This window comes from Tachypleus tridentatus, chromosome 10, assembly GCF_004210375.1.
Source record: "Tachypleus tridentatus isolate NWPU-2018 chromosome 10, ASM421037v1, whole genome shotgun sequence".
Classification (NCBI taxonomy): Eukaryota; Metazoa; Arthropoda; class Merostomata; order Xiphosura; family Limulidae; genus Tachypleus; species Tachypleus tridentatus.
This window is the reverse complement of record NC_134834.1, coordinates 157,133,880-157,155,782: the sequence shown is the minus strand read 5'-3', so window position 1 is coordinate 157,155,782 and position 21,903 is coordinate 157,133,880. Positions and strand designations below refer to the sequence as shown.

The 21,903-nt window shown below is 33.4% G+C and overlaps 1 protein-coding gene across 2 annotated transcripts in view; it reads left to right on the top strand.

Annotated features, from left to right (window-relative positions):
* The window catches only part of LOC143228248 (putative G-protein coupled receptor AH9.1), a 41,790-nt gene that overhangs the window by 5,959 nt on the left and 13,928 nt on the right, over positions 1–21,903 (top strand). Inside the window, exon 2 of one of the 2 annotated variants that reach the window (XM_076459538.1) lies at positions 5,192–5,291. The exons of the other annotated variant lie outside the window; for it this stretch is intronic. The gene's annotated coding sequence lies outside the window, so the exon portion shown is untranslated. The remainder of the gene's footprint in view (positions 1–5,191; positions 5,292–21,903) is intronic. 2 annotated transcript variants of the gene reach the window in all.

Genomic DNA, 21,903 nt, shown 5'->3' with positions numbered 1-21,903 from the left:
TAAGCGATACGTAACTTTAAGGGTGAAATATCTAAATAGTTTTTTTTAACTTGAGTGTTAACAGTATTGGTTTGTTCTCCTAAACAAGAAATGGATCAACATTAGAGGAAATTTGGAAACAGTATGGTGTTCCTATACAGAATCAATAGAGTTTGTTAGAAATCTATTTGTTATACTTTCTGAATTTATCTTTAAGGATTATTTCTGGTTTGATTGTGAAGTCTGTCCGTTCCCTAATACTGAATACTACGTATCTTATTCTGTGAAACTATATAAGTCTGTGGTGACCTCTTGTGTTCAGTAACTTACAGACCGGTTTACACCGCCAAGAACTTAAGGTACTGCTTAAACCTGACCTCAAGAACAATTGCTTTGTCTATATCGGTCAGTTTAATTATCATATAGATGATAAAGAGATGGGTTCACTTTCAGGCCTGATCCTCGCTGTCTTACCTCTTTGTTATTTTTTATCAGTTTGGTTAGATAGGTACTACACGGAGTTCAAGCCTAACCTGTACAAGAGTTATGTTGAGTACACATTCCTACTACTTTCGTAATATTAAGTATGTAAAACAAAAATAAAATTAATTTAACAATGAACACCCTAGTATTAAGTATTAAGTAGTATTAAGTTCGTCTACGAAAAGCAAATCGGTCAACTGCTTAAATAACGAGGTCATCACATTCGTTTACCGCAAGAACTCCTTCAGCGACCTCTACAACCGATTTAAGAGCCTAATACCGATATCTTTAAAAAAAACAACTACGTGGTTCAAATAATGTTTACAATATCTACTCGAATTTCCTCAACCTTCACGTAGAAAGAGAGTTGTTACAAAAACATTTTGAAAAATAACAGTTTCTCTAAACTACAGTGACAAGACAAAACGTCAAAGGAAAATACGTGACCATGAATCTGTTGGAATATCATACATCCAAAACTAATAAAGTCGTGTCCCTCTCTTATGCAGGTAGAACCTGATACACCTATATAAATGACTGTCAAAGTGTGTTATCAGACAAATCTAATCAGGAACTATTTACGGAAGAAAGGCTGTTAATATCCAATGTAAAAATGAAACTTAGCAGTAACCGTAGCGCATATAAACTATCTCTATTTTCATTCTTAGCTATTGCCTGGTTTCGTGTTTTTTGTATTGTTTTATTTCTGAGCCGCCAGTTAGTGTAACGGAAAAAGTCTACGGATTTACAACGCTAAAATCAGGGGTTCGATTCCCCTCGGTGAGCTCAGCAGAGTGCCCGATGTGGCTTTGCTGTAAGAAAAACACAAACACACACAAACTTCTTCTCTGAATTTTATTATGTTACCTCGATGAACTTATTAAAAACAATGTATTACAATTATATATGAATTTGTGCTATCTTTGATATATTACAGTTCGCTGATGATGGGATATGTAAATCTAGAAGCGCTCGGATATAAAATACCAGCTGACGTGCCCCTTCAACGCAAGGTGAAAATATAAAGGTTCATAGGAGGTGACATAAAGATCAGATCTGAACATGATCACCTCTATATCATTCTCTGATAGGTCATAAGGGTATCTACTGGGTTTGGTAGCAATCAGTTTAGCCGTTCGCCAGTTATAAACGGACACATACACAGACATTTGTAAATTAATGATTTAGCTGTTATCAGTTGTAGCTGTAGTTTTCCTGGTGTTGATTAATCTTATGAATCGACGCTTCTATGCTTTATTGTAGCGAAACGACACGCGCTACATAGACATGTTTTTATTTTCCATAGTTTTTCAAAACTTGAAACAGATATTTTAGACTGTACCATCTGCTCTTAGCGTTGAGACTCTGTACTGTTATAAAAAAATTGAATTTCACATTTTTTGTGAGTTTATTATTGTTGTAACACTAAAAACATTCTTGGCATACACTATATGAAAATTAATGGCTAATTTCCTTTCAGACAATTTACAACACCTATTAACCCAAAAACTTTATTATTTATAACCCCGGTGACACAACGGTATGTCTGTGGACTTATACCACTAGAAACCGGGTTTCGATAACCGTGATGAGCAGAGAACAGTAAGCTTTGTGTTTAATATCATTATTCATACTTCCGTATTGTTAAAGGTGTATTTTTGGCCATGGCAGGTCTGCCCTTTGTAAGTTTCTAAGGCACTATTCATGAATGCATACCGAAATAAACGTAAGCGTTTCAAAGACACCAGGAACACGTGGACTATTCAAGTTCTTAAGAGTGTTACTGTAAGCAAAGCAACAGAATATTTCACCTACAATTATAGAAGATTACGTTCTGGGTATACTTACTGGCTTTTAATTAAGGCAATAGGAACGTATAGAAGGAAGCATTTAGCTCATTCGTTTTTCAGTTGACGCAGTAGGATGTCTCTCTCTCAAAATTACTTATTCTCAAGATAATTACTGGTCACCCATCAAGAAGAATTTAGCTTCTCGTGAAATTAGCCAACAAGATAATAAGTCTGTTTACTCATAGATTATTAATTTCCTTCTATTAAGTATCTGGTAGTCATTCAATAGTTACAACAGAATGAGTTACTTACTCTATTGTTGTATCAGGTTTACGGTTAATCTTGTGCGTCAGTAAAGTTGCTTTTTCTCTCTCAACAAATTATTAGGCTACAGAAAACCCTAGAAAACTGTGATCAGTAGAATAAAAAACGTTAAAGTTTTACATGATAAATACCTCCCTCCCACTACGTGTTTTCTATTGTATCTTCAGAGACAATGTTATCTAACCTCCATTTACTGAACGATATTGGAGATTTCAGAGCTTCATATGTAGTCCTGCGTCTTGCTCCCACTCCCTAGGGTTACTGTCTCTGTAGTTTCCAAATACCGTGAGCTTTAGTTTTCTATTACAAATCATATTGGCAGTGCACGTCATAAAGTTTTTATATATTTGTTTTCTGTAAAGTGGTTTAAGTAAAGATTTTTGTAATCATTTTCTGAAAGTTCACAAAAAATAAATTCCATTTCAAATGTACAGTACGGGTGGATAATCTGCCATCCGTGTTCCATAGATGGCCGCTATTTTTAGTTTCCCAAAAAAACAACATTTATGTGCTGGCTTTACCATAGACGAATACTACAGAAGACTTCATAACGACAGTAGCTTTTGTATACCTGAATCTTCTAAAAGAGTTCTTCATATGAAAACAGCTATACTGACAGTAATTCAATCAACTGTATGTCTGCACCATATTTATATGTTACTAACCTCATCAAAAGTAGAATCGGCCCATCGTTTCAATTTATTTGCAACGTTTATTTGCTACTGTCTATTGACATCGTCTAACAATATTGGTATTATGCATCATCATATAATGAAATCGTCTAACAATATTGGTATTTTACATCATCATATAATGAAATCGTCTAACAATATTGGTTTTATGCATCATCATATAATGAAATCGTCTAACAATATTGGTATTTTACATCATCATATAATGAAATCGTCTAACAATATTGGTATTTTACATCATCATCTACTGGCATCATCTAACAATATTTATATTGTTCATCGCTATCTACTGGCATCATCTAACAATATTTATATTGTTCATCGCTATCTACTGACATCATCTAATAATATTTATATTGTTCATCGCTATCTACTGACATCATCTAACAATATTTATATTGTTCATCGCTATCTACTGACATCATCTAACAATATTTATATTGTTCATCGCTATCTACTGACATCATCTAATAATATTTATATTGTTCATCGCTATCTACTGACATCATCTAACAATATTTATATTGTTCATCGCTATCTACTGACATCATCTAACAATATTTATATTGTTCATCGCTATCTACTGACATCATCTAATAATATTTATATTGTTCATCGCTATCTACTGACATCATCTAACAATATTTATATTGTTCATCGCTATCTACTGACATCATCTAATAATATTTATATTGTTCATCGCTATCTACTGACATCATCTAACAATATTTATATTGTTCATCGATATCTACTGACATCATCTAATAATATTTATATTGTTCATCGCTATCTACTGACATCATCTAATAATATTTATATTGTTCATCGCTATCTACTGACATCATCTAACAATATTTATATTGTTCATCGCTATCTACTGACATCATCTAATAATATTTATATTGTTCATCGCTATCTACTGACATCATCTAACAATATTTATATTGTTCATCGCTATCTACTGACATCATCTAACAATATTTATATTGTTCATCGCTATCTACTGACATCATCTAATAATATTTATATTGTTCATCGCTATCTACTGACATCATCTAACAATATTTATATTGTTCATCGCTATCTACTGACATCATCTAACAATATTTATATTGTTCATCGCTATCTACTGACATCATCTAATAATATTTATATTGTTCATCGCTATCTACTGACATCATCTAACAATATTTATATTGTTCATCGCTATCTACTGACATCATCTAATAATATTTATATTGTTCATCGCTATCTACTGACATCATCTAACAATATTTATATTGTTCATCGCTATCTACTGACATCATCTAACAATATTTATATTGTTCATCGCTATCTACTGACATCATCTAATAATATTTATATTGTTCATCGCTATCTACTGACATCATCTAATAATATTTATATTGTTCATCGCTATCTACTGACATCATCTAACAATATTTATATTGTTCATCGCTATCTACTGACATCATCTAACAATATTTATATTGTTCATCGCTATCTACTGACATCATCTAATAATATTGGTAAAATTTTAATATGAAACAAATAATCGAAGAAGTAATTTAATAAATGTGTATTTTTTCATGCATAAATTAAGGCCCGTGGTGGGCAAAGCACAGATAGCCCATTGTGTAGCTTTGTACTTAATTCAACAACAACTTTTTAACTTAATGCGTGTTATTCAGTTAGTATAACTCTGGAATAGATTTATAAAAGATTAATTACTTGATGTAACATGTTCCAATTTTAAAATTTTGCAAACGACGTTGGCTGTTCAAGGGTTATGGTAAACTTATTTTTATATCTGTTTTGACCAATACAATATTCTTTATTTTTGGACTTATTTGTAAATTTCCGTATATCGCTGCTTAACCCAACTCTACACTTAGAAATTTAAGATTTTCCAAAATTTTGCAGAGCACAGCCAAGTGGTTACCTTGCCCAGACTTTGAATTCAAGTTTTTATTGCTGGCATCCTGTTGAAGAAAAAAATCGTACTCCGCTGTTTGGACCGTGGGTGCGTATTAAGAGTAACTGTCAACTCCTATTCTTTACCCAGACAGCAGTAGCTCAAGAGTTGGCGATGGATGTTACTGTTTAGCTTCAGTCTCACTAACGTATCACTTAAACGTTGTACGAAACAACGTTTCCCAGATGATCTCAGCATAGCATTATTTAAGAATGGCTTTTACGTTAAAAACAAACATATTTGATGATCTTGTGAAATATTTCTTAAAGAAACAAGAATTGTATACATATGATTACTAAACCTAAAGTTGGCCTTCTTCTTCGCGGAAACATCAATGGTGTTTAGTGTTTATTTTCCAAATGTATTACATTATAAACGATAACATGTCTCTGTTTGTATACTTTTCGTGTTAAAACGCGTGTGATACCACATTTTAACTGACCGACGATAAAAGTACTTTATAATTTTTCTGTCTGTAAAGATAATTATCAGTAATTATTCATTGTAAGTTTGTTTGTTTGTTTTGGAATTTCGCACAAAGCTACTCGAGGGCTATTTGTGCTAGCCGTCCCTAATTTAGCAGTGTAGGACTAGAGGGAAGGCAGCTAGTCATCACCACTCACCGCCAACTCTTTTACCAACAAATAGTGGGTTGACCGTCACATTATAACGCCCCCACGGCTGAAAAGGCGAGCATGTTTGGCGCGACCGGGATGCAAACCCGCTACCTTCAGATTACGAGTCGCACGCCTTAACGCGCTTGGCCACGCCGGGCCGTTGTTCGTTAGTTAACAAACTGGTTCCTTATTTCATTAGAATCAAGTGATCAGAAACTCTCTATGTTTGTTGAGCTGGAGTAAATACTGAAGAAAAGAGATTAAGAAAACATATTAGATTTCATTGCATTTTCTCATCACGTTCTGTTTTGTTCCACTCAGTCAGTAAGATTTTTAGCTTTAAATTACGGCACGTTCCGTGGAGGAAGAAATTCGAGTGTGTGAATGGTAAAAATAAATATTTATAAACTGAAGCGCCTCCTCGTACTTAATGGTTTCTTTGGATAATTACGTCACAACTATGTAGTATTCTGAAACTACTACGTTTCCCGAGAGAATCCAATAGGAACTGAAGCAACAGGGCGATTCGTCAGACACTGTATTACAGAGTAGTGTCTGAATTTATTCTGGCTCAGATTAAACCATCGCAAAAAAGAGTAAATAAGGTTTATAAGTAAGCACAATCTATGTTGAAAAAATAAAGTCAAGTTTAACAATTGAACAAATGTTTGTGACTGAATGGTAAAAGAGAATGTTAGTTTTATTTATACACTCTCACTAGTATAACACTAGTTCTTTAGTTCTTGAGCTCAATAATTTTCTAAAGACATATTACAGGTCTAACAAACAAAACACCTATGTTGCAACATCAGAGTAAGGGTGGATACCGCGCAACACGCCACTAGAAGACAATACATCTGTGTCATCCTCTAGGGATGGGGAAAGAGGTAGGCACGATGACATTATATTTCCAATAAATGTTACCAGGTTGCGCATTACTAAAGCCTCATTGCTAAGCTGCTATGGCAAGCAGCCATGATGGACGATGGCATTACAGTTTACAACGTGGAACCAGAGGGCTCGGTTGTCTTAGAGAAGGGTAATATCATAGTTCAATATCAGAAGGTCTGTTACCATAGGTGAATTGTCTTACTAGGGTTTATAAGTGTGTATTTAGGCATAGTTTACGTTTCCTGGCCTTTTATTTAGTTTATGAACGATAGAGTCTAATCTTTTCATTTCAACACTTGGTGCCAGTCAGCCAGCTAAGAAAAAATTTTCAAAATTAAAAAATCAATTATTTTCTATTTTTAATAACTACATAAGTGTATTGAATGTATGATATTTCATTATACGCTAATAGCTAAACGTTATTTTAAACATCTCATGCTTTAAAAGTGAGTTTAAGCAGTGCCGCTTAACACTAATTTATTAGTTATGTATTTAATTACATTTCCTGACCATTTATATAGAAATTGTTCTAAAAATAATTACAAATTACACTTTCCCTAGTTTGTGATACCAATATAACTTGGCTAAATATTCCATACTTCCCAGTTTTATGTCACACTAGTTTTACAAGGGAGGACACTATGATTCCCCACATGATCACACAATAAATCTACAGATTTAATTATGTTGAAATCTATATTTTTAACAACAACCTTACTTTCTGTAAGATTTTAGCAAATATGCTATTATCTCTTACTTGAATTAGATCACAACTTACATTTTACTACATAATAAATATGTTTAATCAGTATTATAGAATAACAATACTCACCGTTTTCCATAAATATTTAGGGACTGAACTTTCTTGAACACATATCCACAATGATGATAAACATGTTTTTTATACGTCATTGTTCACTCTCACACCCAGGTGAATATAGTCCTTGCAGTGTATTTTGTTGTAAGTTTATGTTCGACAGTTCTTCTTGATGAATTTTACGTTGAATTTATGTGAAATCAATTCTAATGGATCAAAATATTCTCCTTTTTCATCTAAACCAATGTAAATACAGACCCAGTGGCTACCAGATTCATTATACAGATCCAGATTGATGATGTACAAATGTTCTTCTGCCTTGTCAGGTAGTTTATCACAAGCAAACACACCTCCAAACTTCTTTTGCGTGCATAAATCTTGTGAAAGTATCAAATAAATTTTAAAAAATTGTTCATGGCTTCTTTCAGATAATGTTCCATAAGACGCCTGCTTTTTCGCTTTCAAAGGTTAACGAAACAACCATTATATCGCATTCTGTGTGTATACCAATGTCACACTAACTAAGCTTTGACAGTTAGAAAATACAAACATTCTTAGTTGATCACATCCATACAGACAGTGTTTCTACAAATGGCGGATGATGACCTCACTGTTTTAATACGTCATTAATGGCTAGAAAGAAGAGACGGAAACTTTTTAATAAAACAAAAGATAATTATATTACATTGTCACTATGTATTTAAATTATACTTAATATTGAAAATAAACAGTTCAAACTGTACATAATCATATATTTTCTCCATAAATATAATGTTCACCGTACTGTAACTAGAGATTTTGTATGTCACTGAAATTTAAAAGCCAGTAAACGTAGTTCTTTCATATTACACAGTGAAACAAAACAACAACACTGAATATATTAAGTATGTATGCACAATATTCTGTTTTTCACTATTTGACGGGACATTTCAGTTAGCACAAAATTATTGCATGGTGCGCCCGATATTCAGCAAATAGTCAAATGTTCACATTTGTCAGCGGCTTAGAAGTTGTTGTTTTTTTAAATATAAGATCTGTTCAGTTCTAATTATAATATTTACATAAACATATATACATATATATACTCGTTAACGAGTTTAGTCAACAACAAATAGTCTACGTTTTTTATTTAAATATTAACATGCTTCAATTTACATTATATTTATTCATATGTTCCTGACTCAGAAAATGTATTTTTTTAAAAACAATATTACAATTATATGTATTACCTTTTTCATCTAAACATCATTACAAAAACTTTACTTTATGTACACTACACTATTTTAACTTATTAATTTAACGAAACACGTTTTTTTCACAAATGATCAATACCTAGAAACAGGTGGCAATCTTAATAATAAGAAAACAAAAAACTTTAATTACACAAAGTGTAATAATCCTTTGATTATTTCAAAACATATATTTTTTCACGTGGATTTTGAAATTGTTACCATATAATGAATTATCTTTCTTTTATACTTTATAGGTAGATCATCAATTATATACAAATCATCAGTTACAAATCAGAGTTCTGTGTTTTTCTTATAAAGAAAACAGCTGTAATCATCGTCTGATATACTATTTTAGTATATGTAAGTAAAATCCCAGTCTTAAGCATAAAACATGCTGAAACATTTGTTAACATAATTTGAAGATACACTAATACTGTATACTAATTTACGAAAACATCTTATATATTGAACTAGATATGTCTAGCGTAGTCTTTTATGATAAATTAAATATCTGTAAATCTTCATTTTAATTTGATATACACATACAAAACTCATGTTTCATCAGAAGCAAGCATAATGTCATTAATATATGTAACTAACTATTGGATTTGTTACGTATTACGATTTATTCCGGAAGAACTTTCAATTTATTATATTATGTATTATGATTTATCCTGGACGAGTTTCGAGTTTCTTATGTTACGTATTACGATTTATCCTGGACGAGTTTCCAGTTTTTATGTTACGTATTACGATCTATCCCGGACGAGCCTCCAATTTATTATGTTACGTATTACAATCTATCCCGGACGAGCCTCCAATTTATTATGTTACGTATTACAATTTCAAATGGCCTGGAACTGAATTGAATTTTAATTTTAATATAGAAATTAATTAAAATAATAATACAATTTATAATAACGGTTATTACAAATGATGATTTATATGGAAAAGTTTTACAAATTTGTAAACAGTATTAAGTCTTCTATCCAATCCAGAACTTCCTTGATATCTTATCAAGGGTTCATGAACGAGCAAATTAATTGTGAGCTGATATAGGCAAAATTCACTTAACAGCTCTTCACTTATCACACATGAGTTTTTCACAGCTGAAGTTATGTAATGTCTTCGTAAAAATATTTATGTCTGGTGTCAATCGGCTAAAGTTAAACAGTTGTAATGTTCAAAATACATAAATGTTCCTGGTCAAATATCCGTAGTTTTCTGATTTAAAGACGTTAATCACAGTTATCGGTTCAGTAATTTATAGTATACTAACTGTATCAAACCAACAATATGTACTGTCTCTTCGCGTTGCGTTGGTTATTTTCTATAAACTTGAGAGGAGAGTTTCTAGAAATTTCAACTAAGGCAACAATACTGGTGATACGCCAGTGCTTTCGCAAGACATATATTGTTTATTCTTACTGTCTAAAATCTTCTACAAATTTAGAGAATAGGCGGAAATTTCACAATACACATTTAACAGTATAAATTAAATACATTTCTAAATATATATTTGACTGAAACAGACATCGGCATTAAAATAAATATATAATAGTAAATCCATTACAATGTAAGTGTGCTTTGTAGTCGCTATAAGAAAAACCTAAGTACTGGATAGGTAAAGTGAAGAAAAAAATGTCATTCAATTATTTCCATTATATAGCCGCTCAATAGCAAGTACAATAAATAAACTCACTATTCCGAAAATTAGTTAATCTCGAAGTTCAAGGGAGGCCCAGTTTAATCAAGACTAGATTGATTAAACTGTATTATTGAATTATACTTGTTTCTTAGAAATCCATTCCTCATCAACTTTTGCTTCACTTCACCTATCCAGTATATAGGTTTTTCTCATGGTGACTACAAAACACGTTCACACCACTAATATATTTAATATTTTTCACTATCATATAGGCCCAACGTATCTCTCTTAGGGTTATTGATGAAGAGTGGAATTCTCCGAAATAGTATAACTCGAAAATCGATTAAGGAAGAGATAGGACGCAACACATATAGATTTTTGGCTCCGTATCTCCTGTTAAGATTGGTATGCATCTAGGTTATAGATAAAATGCAAAATGTAATATTAAATGTCCCTCTAACTTGCTTTAACATTGGCAGGTAGGTTATAGATAAGGCACACCGTGTAGAATTATTTATATTTTCCATAGTATTAGACCTATCATATTTTAACACTCCTTTCTTCATATAGATCTCTAAAGATCTAAAGCTTTCCAAAAATTAGAAAAGTGTGCAATAATAATATTCCAGCCACATTATGGTCGCCAAATCCATTACCGACAAAGCGTTTCACTCAATCCTAGGCTCATAAGGCCGACTGGAATCTAACACACAAGCTGTGTGGTTTAATTATGCTTGTCACAAGAACCGATGAGCTCTGGAATGAGTAAAATGCGTTGTCGGTAATGAAAATGGTAAAATGTTATGATTGGAATACTATTATTATACACTCTCTTAATTCTTGAAAATCCCTAAGGAGCTAGATAAAGAATGCAATGTTAAAAATACAATAGGTCTAACCCTAATGTATCTATACTTATGTTTTGTCATCTTCGCAAGGCGTTCATATCATAACATGAAGTTACTTGTAGCTGTAACTATTATTAAAATTAGCATGTTGGTCATAAGTAAGATATCACACCTGGTAATACTGGGACGCAACCTATTTAATAGTTTTTTTTTATGGTTGCTTTCATTAGCTACAGAAAAATATGTCAAATAAAATAATGTATTCGTGATACTGAATTAATTCTGGAAGCTTGTGTGTTTGTTTGTTTGAAATTAAGCACAAAACTACGTAATGGGCTATCTGTGATCTCCTCACCACGGGTATTGAAACCTAGTTTCTAGCATTGTAAGTCCGTAGACCACTGTGCCATTGGAAGACACTTTGAAAGCTGTTTCCGTGATTGGAGTGTATATAAAATAACTTTATCTCCTTCGTGTATAGAAAATTCGGGTTACAAACTACGAGATCGGTGGTTTGTTTGTTTGTTTGTTTGTTTTGAATTTCGTGCAACTTCAAACGAAGACTATCTGCACTAGACGTCCCTAATGTAGCGGTAAAGAACTAGAAGGAAGGCAGCTAGTCATCATGACCCACTGTCAACTCTTGAGCTACTCTTTTACCGCAGAATAATGGAATTGACCATAACCACGTCTGAAAGGAGGGAGCATGTTTGATTGGATGTGGATTCAAACCACAAATTAAAGTCAGGCGCCCGAACCGCGGTATCATTGGACTATATGAAACTGACCAACAATTGTTTAAAGCAGATTGGGCATTGATTCGGGCCTTTTCTCGGTTATTGTTGTAGTATAATTAATCACATGTCAAACGAGTTGATCCAGAACAGACAATTCATTGTGTCAACATTTTGAACATAACTTCAAATCAGTAGGATAGCAGAACTTGAACTAGTTGTTTGACATCTAGTGGCTATTTATGGAACTATATTTTACGAAACGGTTATCGAATTTTCATAATGTTGTAAACTAGGTTTAAACATCTCATTACTTATTGAAGGATGGCTACAAATTTGGTTTAGTTGTTTTTATGTAGTAGGACTTTCACAGTTTGTCTTTTCTACTTATTAAACTCAACTGAATTCTTGTTTTATGAGAGGTGAAGTAATACAACATACAATATAATTAGCCCCAGTAGCACAACGGTATATCTGCGAACTCACCCCGCTAGAATCCGAGTTTCGATAGTCGTAGTAGGCAGAACACAGATAGCCCATTGTGTAGCTTTGTGCTTAATTCTAAACAATAACTACAATATAATACTTTATAATCTTGTAGCTTTTAGCTGTCACTAAGTTTTAGTGCCACTTAAGAAATTAACAGTACATTGAAATTCTCGGAGCACAGCCTTCACTAAAGACATCAAGCGCGTTACTTCTGTTACAGAACCTTTATTATAAGAATTAGTAGCTGAATTTGGAAGTAGTTAACGTTCACGATTGAATCTGTAGATTCTCGGTTCGCGACCCGCTGTCGAAAACAATTGTGATCTATTAATACGCTACAGCGGTGACACTGTTCCCTCAGACAATATAACTCCAAAGGGTGACTATGGTTTTCCACAGATTAGTTCCACAAATAATTTCCAATGTCGATATATTCATCTATTTATATAGACTCTTGACACAAGTCAACCTCTGTCTGACACTATCTCTCACACTAGTCTATCAGTTCAAAATCAGGAACACTGTGCGCAAATATCTTTTGTGTAGCTTTGCGCAAACTTTGAAATAAACAAACCTAAGTCTGCCTTTAGACATAATATAATATACGTGTGCGTATTTCAGAAACTTAAATAGAATATGCTTTGCTTAAAAGGTGAAATTTTCATTTTATTTGTCCATAGCGCTAGCTGTCCATAATTAAGCAGAGTAAGACTAGAGGGAAAGCATCTCGTCATTACCACCCACCGCTAACTCTTGGAATACTCTTTTTACCAACGAATAGGGGTATTTACCAATAATATAACGCTCCCACGGTTGAAAGGGCGAGCATGTTTGGTGTGTCGAAAATTCGAATCTGCGACCCTCAGATTAGGAGTCAAGTGTCTTAACCACTTGGCCACGCAAGGCCTTTTAGAGAGCAGGCAAAAAAATTATGATATATCGTTTGACTTATAAATCAATAACGCTTCGGTAGCCTTTATTAATTAAAAATAATCAGATTATTGGGTTTGTTGATTTTTTATTCAAATATACAACTAAAAGGCTAAACCTTTTTAGGAGAATAAATGAAATTACATTTATGACAGTACATTACAATACATTACGAGATGAATCAAACTCCGCATGTTTCAAAATCACCGAAATACTGGGTGTCCGAAAATGAATATACTCCAAACTTTATTTTTATTTGAGATAACAACAAGAACAAGTGATAAAGTTATGTGTTTTAGATTATAATTAATGGACTTAACTAATCTAGTCCTGCGTTCAAATTCTGATAAAACATTTTTCAAACAGTAGGGATGAATAAGATAGCAACACGAATCAGGTGTCTTAGTTCTTCAAGGGATTTTGGTTTGTTACGGTAGTTTTTGTTTTTATAAAGTCCCAGAAGCAAAGAGGTAACGGAGTTAAATGTTTCCATATTCTCAGTACAAATAAGCTCAGAAAACAAACTGTTTACTTATCCGTCCTTTGGACTTAAATTAAAACGCTTTACAGCAGCTATAGTCATTGACTAGTCCAAGTATTAAGAACAAAAATTGAAATGTTCCAAAATATTAACGGAAAATAAAATATTGGTTATGACCTATTGCTATTGAAATGGATGTGATTTCAGTGTTTTCAACTGCTACTAATATTGAATTAGGAATTCTCAGTTATGACCATCCATCACAAGGGCATGTTCTCAATCCAAAGCCGAAAAAAAAAAGAGTACTGAATAATCTCTGATTCTTCGATAATTTTAACATTCCTAGCATCGTTTTTCAAATCGTCTTAGTAAGGAATGGAGAAACTTCAGCAATAATAATCTCTAGAGGTGTAGTTTTATGAGCACCTACTATTATTTTTGAAGTTGTTTTAATATCGAATATAAACATTCGAATAATTTCTGGAGAAGCCATCTTCTCATAGCCATTCTGGTATTGCTTAATAAGTTGGGTTAACTACACTTCTGTAAAAGAATACAGTCACTGATTCAGTGCCATTAAAAACGTATATACGCAGTTCAAATGGACAAAGCAAATTGTTTATATCGTTCATGTAAGTAAGGTTCATGAAAAAGACAAAAGCTTGATAAAACAACATAAAAGTTTAATTTGGAACCACCTGGATTAGAGAGGACATTTTAATTAGTTGTTAAGCGCAAAATTGCATGAGAGGATTCCTGCCCTGTGACCACCACAGGTTCGATGTCTGAATTTCAGTGTTATAATACTGCTTACTGCTGAGCCATCAGGAAATGTTACTTTAAACGTAAAATCAAATTTAATAAAAAATTTGGTAATTCTAACATAACTTCGTAAGCTTTAGTAACAAAATGACCAAAATATGACATTAATGAAGAGTTTCTTCAAATAATGATATCTAGCATTCTAATCGTCATAGGCTTGAGTTTATTTTGATATTGTTTAAGGACATTTTGTACTTTTTATCAGTTTATTGGGTAGAATTAGAATAATTAACTTATACATGACTGTTTTAGTACTCAGTAATATTATTGCTTTAGTTTCTGACCGGAAGTGATTTTTAATTAAAAGGGTGTTTTACGACGAATATAGTTTTCGATAATTGTAAGGCTAATAAAGTAGAAAACATCCAGATAAGCCTGGACAACTGCAGGCAAATCACGATTATATTTTGTTATAACTTACATTTTATGAGTTTTAAATTATTTTCTTATTTAGAAGTGTCCGAAACTGCTAAGTGAAATATATTCAGAAACATAAGTAAATGTAAGGATGGCTAATATCAATCCTTCAAAAAGAATGTAAACAACAAAGTAGAGATAGCATTTGCATCATCCCTATGTAATAGCATATAATAGCTTTGAAAAAAATTCCATCTCTTCTATCTTGTTTGCATTGTTTTTGAAGGATTGGTATTAGCCATCCAACATTTACTTTCTTTTGCTCCCACTGGCACAATAACGTATTTGTAGACTTACAAAGCTAGTTTTGTGCTTGATTTAAAAAAAAAACAAAAACAATGAAGTAATTCAATCATTGCGTTTTCCTTTTACTTCCGGTAAACCACTGTGAAACTTAAAGTATCTACAGTATTGTACGTTTCTATAGTATATTGTTGATGGGCTAATAGTGATCATAATAGGGCCTTGAAATGAAGGTCCATGATTCGTGTCTCATTGCGGTAAAATCGTGGTCCGCAGTTTGAGACCGTGGGAATGCAATAAGAATGATAGTTGAATCCCATTAAATGGTCAGAAAGGAGTCGCCCAAGACTTAACGGTGGGTTCTATTGCCTTCGTGTTAAAATAGAGACGGCTATGCGCAAATAATCCTTGAGTAACTTTGACCGAAATTTGTGAAATAAATAAAATATGTTTCATGAATGCTTATCTTACTATCGTGTAAGTTAGATTTTTAAAATATGGACGGACGTATTTTTTCTTCTCTTTATCGGTGATATCTATCAGTAAACAAAACTAACTTTATCCTTTCTCTAATGCCCCCGAGCCCGGCATTGCCAGGTGGGTTAAGGCGTTTGGCTCGTAATCTGTGGGTCGCGGGTTCGAATCCCCGTCGCACTCAATATGCTCGCCCTTTCAGCCGTGGGGGAGTTATAATGTGGCGGTCAGTCCCACTATTCGTTGGTAAAAGAGTAGCCCAAGAGTTAGCGGTGGGTGGTGATAACAAGCTGCCTTCCCTCTATTCTTACACTGCTAAATTGGGGACGGCTAGCGTAGATGGCCCTCGAGTAGCTTTCCGCAAAATTAAAAAACAAACAAACAAATCTAATGTCCTCTAGTAGCACAACAGTATGTATGCGAACTTGTAACACTACAAACCTAGTTTAGATACCTCTGGTAGGCTGAGCACAGATAACCCGTTGTGTAGTTTTTTTTAACTACAAACAAACACATTTTATTTGATTAACTGTTCTTTCCTGAGTATCTTGTTTGTTTGTTGTTGTTGTTGTTGTAGTCCGTTCCTATACTCAATAAAGTCATAAATATTTATTTATTATGGATACTATAAGATGTCCAATGTTACTGTTATTGATGAAACAGTATGTCTAACCTCCTCTGCAATAATTTCAGATCATTGATCATACTAAAGCTTTCTGTTACCATGGAGACATTTAAGGTATCTTTATCGGAGAAAGGAAAACTTCTAATGTGGCCATTGACTTTATACGAGAATGTATAACCTTACATTGTACTGTCTCACGTCTTTAGACTTTCAGTCTGGCTTTCTTTGTTTGTTTTTTGGAATTTCGCGCAAAGCTACACGAGGGCTATCTGCGCTAGCCGTCCCTAATTTAGAAGTGTAAAACTAGAGGGAAGGCAGCTAGTCATCACCACTCTCTGCTAACTCTTGGGCTACTCTTTTGCCAACGAAGAGTGGAATTGACTGTCACATTATAACGCCTCCACGGCTAAAAGGGACAAGCATGTTTGGTGTGACGGGGATTCGAACCCGCGACCCTCAGATTAGAAGTCGAACACCTTAACCCACCTGGCCTTGCCGGACCGTCTGTCTTTCTTTATCATTGTTGGAAGAGGTAATAATTATGTTACATAACGCATTGTAAATTATCAAACTATTTACAGAATATAATTCTGGACAACATGTTTTAATGTTCTCGTAAAAACTCGTGTTGTTTATATTACGTTGCTCATTTTCATGAAGATTTATTTTTTATTTTTTGTCTGATACTTTGTTAGCCAAAACAAAAACTTTAAAGTTTATATTCTCCTATTTTGTCTGATTTTTAAGTTATCTCATTCTCTCAAAACTATATAATTATATCACACGAGAATGTTTAAGTGATTGTGAAACTAGAAACATGTGCTTATTTTCTTTGTTTGTCATAAATCATAAAACTAGTTATAAAATCGTTATTGGAAACTTGATGAAGAAGTTAGTTAACTTGGTTTGATTACGCTACACTTGTAATGTTTACTGTTTGGTAATGACGTTAAACATTGACTCTTTTGCTTTAAAAACAATAATAAGGCCCGGCATGGCCAAGTAGATAAAGCACTAGATTCGAAATCCGACGGTCGTAGGTTCGAATCCCCGTCGCATCTAATATGGTTGCCCTTTCAGCCGTGTGGGTGTCATAATGTTTCGGTCAATCCACCTATTCGTTGGTAAAAGAGTAGCCTAAGATTTGACAGTGGGTGGTGATGACTAGCTGCCTTCCCTCGAGTCTTATACTGCTAAATTAGGGACGGCTAGCGCAAATAGCCCTCGTGTCGCTTTGCGCGAAATTCAGAACAATAACAACTCGTGTTAAAACATTTATTTGTTTGTGTTTTTTTGAATGCGCATGAAAGACCATTACAAACAACCGTGAAAATTACCTAAATGTTTTTACACGAATGACATTTTTAAAAACAATTATGTCAAACACTATAAGTTAAAAACATTATTTCGAAAACATAATTTCTAAAACTTATTTTAATACCTAATCTGGTCACGACGGGGTGGGGTTGGGCTAAGTAAAATAGTATGTCGGGCTTCGGACTGATATGTTTGGTTTTCGAGAAGTGATAGTGATACTGCTGAAAATGTCCCGTATTTCCATTTGTAAGTGCTTCATTACAGTGGCATGTTCTGCTAGTTGGCTGGCTGTTTTCCTTCTTACCAGTCACGCAAACTCAGAGAAAACTACCCCTGAGTACCTGACCTAACTGTTTATCCTACGTGTCGTATAGATTAAAAATTGTAATTTTAGTAACGTGATTGGCTGCAGAATGTTTCATATTATGTAATGTATTAGAAAATAATTCAAATTAGTGTCTAGTAAATAATTCTTAAGGTTATGTCAAAGGATATGCTTTTCTATACTTGAAAGGTGAACTCTGTCTGTTGTTCCCGAATTAGAACAATCATAGCTGAGGACTTGATCTATTGATTTAATAAAATAAATATATATAATAGTACCCTCTGGGGTATCTAGATTTCATTCCAATGTGTTTTGTATTGGATCATATATATATATTACAGTGTAAACGTTATTGTTGGAAAGCGTGTGTTTATTACAACTATTATAAAATACACGCGCTCCGCGAAGTTCATAGATCCCCTCATTATTCGTAGAATCCCCAGTGTACCAGTCAAGCTTCTTAGCTTTACCCAATTACTTCCATATCTATCCCAAGAGGCATCCATACCCTCACCAATAAAAACAACAAAAACATTTGGTGTCTTATCCCGTGTGTTTGTAAAGGAACAGCAGTAAGTCTTCGGATTTACAACGTTAAAATAAGGGATTCAATTCTCTTCGGTGGACACAAAAGATAGCCCAATGTAGCTTTGCTATATGAAAACATACACACACAGAGCGGGTATTAACACAGTTTCAAACATGATGCCACTGAGACTCCGATAGGTGGAGAGGAGATGGACAGGGACACAAACTGTGATGTCATAAAACTGTTACGTTAGACCCTTATTATTCCTGGGTTACATTAGGGTGCTTTTCAACACCACCCTCTTAGTAGAAAACTACGTCTTATAAATGAACACCCCTGAACACCCCAAGCGCTCCTGTCAATATTGGTTCTGCTATCTTCGAAACTATGAGAGGTGAATTGATATAGGATTAATAGATAGCGCTCCAATTAAATGTCGTCAGCATTCTAAAACAATTAAAACTCATTATATGCTTCATTAATCCCGTCAGTTAAGAAAGGCTGGAGCCGAGACTGTTTGAAGTTACAGTTTAATTTGTTTTGAGTTTCACACATAGCTACTTGCTGCCTATCTGTGTTAGTCGTCCCTAACTTATCAGTGATACAATAGAGGAAAAGCAACTAGTTAGCTTTTTGGTTACTCTTACTATTTTACCAACGAATAGTGAAATTGATCGTTTCATTATAATGCTCCTTATAACTGAAATTACGAGCATGTTCAATAACAGGAATTCAAATCCGCGACTCACAAATTGCGAGGCGAACTCCCTAACCACTAAGCCAGATCTTGAAAACTTAGGTCTTATCCTTCATGAACTGAGAAACACATTGTCAATTACTTTTAAAAAATTAAAATAAAAAGCAACATGTAGTCCTTCTAGAGAAACCCGCAGTTCTTTAGAAAGGATAATGGGTGTGTTCTTCCTTTACTTAGATCAACCGTAAATCCTATGATTCACAGTCCCTCACAATAATCACTATGCCACGTTCCTTTGTGGTCAAAGATAGGACAGCAATGATATCGTTAGTGACGTATCTGTAGTAAGAAACTTGACTTTACTGAATACATAATATGCTTTATAAATACTATAAAAATCATTTAAACATTAATCATATTTCAATAAAGACAAATAGTGAAGAAAAATGACATTTGTTGTTTTTTTTGCATTTGAAATTTCTCCACAGCGTATTGGATTTCATATACCAGGTTCAGATTAAATCGCTTGAGACGAGCAGAAATAAATATGTGAGAAAATACAGGAAGGAAGATAGCTACCTCAGAGAAACAGCTCAAGAATCTAACAACATGAATTGAATAGCATATACTGTGACAAAGTCTATTCTAACAACATGACAATTAATGTGGTTTTTATAATAATCCTGTTAGCAGGGCTATTGCTAAAGCCCAACACTTAAGTGGTTTAATCTGCTGTAGGCGAACTTATCAAATCAATGATTATGTAGTCTAACTTTAGCTGGACGTCTCTTAATGCACAAACTAGAAACATTTAGTCACAGGTAAACGAAATATGACATTTATGTTAAAATGAATAGTGAAAATAACTAGAAATAGGTCATATTACACATTATTCTAAATTTTCGTTGACCTCATACATAGTACAGCATATATAAACTGAAAAGAGAAATTGTGACGTAGGGTCTTAAGAAAAGGAAATCTTAACATACACACAAACACATATATATACACAAACATTAAACAGCTAAGCCGCTGTATGATATCGAATATTTAGTGTGTATAGTCGTTGTATCCTGTTTTCTTATGCGTAATATTTAGTGTGAACAGTCATAGTACCACATTTCCTAATGCGTGATGTTTAGTGTGTACAGTCATAGTACCATATTTTCTAATGCGTGATATTTAATGTGTACAGTCATAGTGCCATATTTTCTAATTCGTGATATTTAATGTGTACAGTCACACTACCATATTTTCTAATGCGTGATGTTTAGTGTGTACAGTCACACTACCATATTTTCTAATGCGTGATATTTAGTGTGTACAGTCATAGCGCCATATTTTCTAATGCTTGATATTTAGTGTGTACAGCCATAGTACTCTGTTTTCTAATACATGATATTTAGTGTGTACAGTTATAGTAGTCTATTTTCTAATGCGTGATATTTAGTGTGTACAGTCATAGTACCATATTTTCTAATGCGTGATATTTAATGTGTACAGTCATAGTGCCATATTTTCTAATTCGTGATGTTTAGTGTGTACAGTCACACTACCATATTTTCTAATGCGTGATATTTAGTGTGTACAGTCACACTACCATATTTTCTAATGCGTGATATTTAGTGTGTATAGTTATAGTACCCTGTTTTCCAATGCATGATATTTAGTGTGTATAGTTATAGTACTATGTTTTCTAATACGTGATATTTAGTGTGTACAGTCACACTACCATATTTTCTAATGCGTGATATTTAGTGTGTATAGTTATAGTACCCTGTTTTCTAATGCGTGATATTTAATGTGTACAGTCATAGTACCCTGTTTTCTAATGCGTGATGTTTAGTGTGTACAGTCATAGTACCATATTTTCTAATGCGTGATATTTAATGTGTACAGTCATAGTACCATATTTTCTAATGCGTGATATTTAATGTGTACAGTCATAGTGCCATATTTTCTAATTCGTGATGTTTAGTGTGTACAGTCACACTACCATATTTTCTAATGCGTGATATTTAGTGTGTACAGTCACACTACCATATTTTCTAATGCGTGATATTTAGTGTGTATAGTTATAGTACCCTGTTTTCCAATGCATGATATTTAGTGTGTATAGTTATAGTACTATGTTTTCTAATACGTGATATTTAGTGTGTACAGTCACACTACCATATTTTCTAATGCGTGATATTTAGTGTGTATAGTTATAGTACCCTGTTTTCCAATGCATGATATTTAGTGTGTATAGTTATAGTACCATATTTTCTAATGCGTGATATTTAATGTGTACAGTCATAGTGCCATATTTTCTAATTCGTGATATTTAATGTGTACAGTCATAGTGCCATATTTTCTAATACGTGATGTTTAGTGTGTACAGTCACACTACCATATTTTCTAATGCGTGATATTTAGTGTGTACAGTCACACTACCATATTTTCTAATGCGTGATATTTAGTGTGTATAGTTATAGTACCCTGTTTTCCAATACATGATATTTAGTGTGTGTAGTTATAGTAC